Source organism: Palaemon carinicauda, chromosome 38 (genome assembly GCF_036898095.1).
Source record: "Palaemon carinicauda isolate YSFRI2023 chromosome 38, ASM3689809v2, whole genome shotgun sequence".
Lineage (NCBI taxonomy): Eukaryota > Metazoa > Arthropoda > Malacostraca > Decapoda > Palaemonidae > Palaemon > Palaemon carinicauda.
This window is the reverse complement of record NC_090762.1, coordinates 6575991-6578563: the sequence shown is the minus strand read 5'-3', so window position 1 is coordinate 6578563 and position 2573 is coordinate 6575991.

The following is a 2573-nucleotide window of genomic DNA, read 5'->3' as shown; positions in this document are numbered from 1 at the left end:
AACAAAATACGCCTTGAATGTGTTTAATTTTAACTTCTACTAATCCCCTCTCAACCGTAATCTTGAGTGGGATTGTAAATTCCTTTTATATAAGGTTACCAATTCATAACTTCCTAACCCCTCCCTCTCTCCCTCCCCCAATATTATCTACCATCAGATGCCCTCTTCTCGGATCTTTGGCCCTGTAGATAAGATAATTTTTTGTAGGGTGGGTGGCTGGGCCTTGTTAACATGCACTGTTGGAAATTTGCATTAAAAAACGGTAAATGTCTGGCAACATTTATTCAAGGATTTTTACCTTTTTAATAACCGATATATTGCCGTAAAAGATTGATATTACGGTCACCAAGCCTTAAAAGATAATAAAAAATTAAGGTAAAGTTATGGTCGCTTGTATTTTACTGAAATACGGAGGGAGAACTATATTTTTACGGAGGATTTACGATTAAGATTACGGTTTTTTCCTAACAGTTTGTATATGCCTTAAGGAGAAGCAAGCCAAATGCGTGTCTGGAAAACTGATAAGGAAAATGTTTCTGGCGATGCATATATCTTAGAGAAGTAGATGCTTAGCTTCACTCAAACAGTATATTCATTATAAAGTATTATTGTTATTACTCCTAGCATGTAATTATTCATATATAACTTACCTATAACGCCATTAACTTGCTAATCAATCTCCAGTTCAGAATATACTATGTGAAAAAAAAACATAAAAATAGAAAAAAATGATTAAGAATATATTAAAATAAATAACTGTAGATATATTAGTATTCACACACACAAACCAGAAACACGGAGGCAGTGATGTGCCATACTCTAAAATGATACGTATCAGTTTTCTAGTTATAATTTCACCCCATTTTGTGCTAGACTCATAGAACTTTAGAAGACAAAATAACCTTAGATGTGTTCATATTATTATTATTATTATTATTATTATTATTATTATTATTATTATTTGCTAAGCTACAACCCTAGTTGGAAAGGCAGAATGCTATAAGCCTAGGGGCCCCAACATTAAACCTCGGTAGCGCCTTAAGATTCCAAGCATCATAGTTTATTGTAATGTTTAATGATATTGATGTCATAGAATTATATTTACACATTGGTATGAAAGAGTTACATTGTGTTTATTATTGATTTTATTAGCCTTAGATTTTGATTGTACATTTACTTATTTATTTTAGGTTGAAATTGAAATTCATCTATTGTTGCCCTTATTTTAATAATTGCATAGTTATTGAAGTTCTGGATATCTACTTTCTCCCATTTAAGATGTCAGTTCTTTAATATATATTTGTATCGGTTAAAATTTACGTTTGTTTCACTCTAATAACTGTAATATCTTTTCGTTGGATTTTCTACTTTTTAGTTCTATGTCAAATTAATGTTCTGGTTTTCGATGTTGCGTTATAATCTTAATTTTTCAATAGCGACAATTTCATCTAACACCATTGTGAAATACTTTTCTTAATATTATTATCTACTTTGTGAGGTTGCTCTGAAATAAGGTTTAGCTGTCCAAGAAAGATTTAAAACTTATTTAAAAAGATTTAGTATATTTCATAGATAATTCGTTGTAATGAATATTTCACTCTCTCTGCCTTGATTGATAGCACAATATTGTTATTTTTAATCTTTATCATTCATAATGAGAAAATAATGAAAATCTGCCGAGCGTAGTTCGCTGAATCGCAACGTATTTTATGTTGCAAAAAGTGTAAAGATTGTTTTTATTATTTTGTGAGGTCAGAGAACAAGCAATTTAGTTTTTTTTGCGCGAGAGTCGAGACAAAGTGTTGAGCAAGGCCAAGGTCTTGAGTAAACAATGAGAAACTGGAAAAGATTGAGAGTTTAATCATTGCAGTCCTGTTTTAAGAGTACAAGTTTGGCTTTTCTCTCATAAGATTAGTATATTCTTCCTTATTAAATTAGGTCGTAGCTCCATGAAAAGAATACTCATTAGTATATAACACGGTCGTCATGGCACATTGCATCGTGATGTCGTTTATCGTTAGACGGATTTGGAGATGGAAATTTTCTGTAAATGTTTTCTATATATTTGCGATCTTAGATTCACGTATCAAGAAACAAGGGATGCTAAACATTTCAGTTTCGTATCCTCAGTTTCGTGATCTCTTGTGAACTATAGTCCATTTCTTTTAGCGAGGCAGATTTGCACCGACTCGCAACGGTGTCCTTTTAGCTCGGAAAAGTTTCCTGATCGCTGATTGGTTGGACAAGATAATTCTAACCAATCAGCGATCAGAAAACTTTTCCGAGCTAAAAGGGCACCGTTGCGAGTTGGTGCAAATCTGCCTCGCTAAAAGAAATGGACTATAGTTAGTAAGTTTGGACCTCTAAGCGTTTATAACATTAGTGTTTTGGTTCACGTAGCCTACCTCGAGGTCATTATTATTAACCTCCTGTATAACATGTAACATAATTCTGCTTAGATATATTTATTCGGTAATTAGAATAATTTCACAATGGAAATTGATTTAATAGAAGAAATATGTTTTTGTAATAAAGAAGGATTCCATACATCTGCTAGTGGATATCAGAACGAC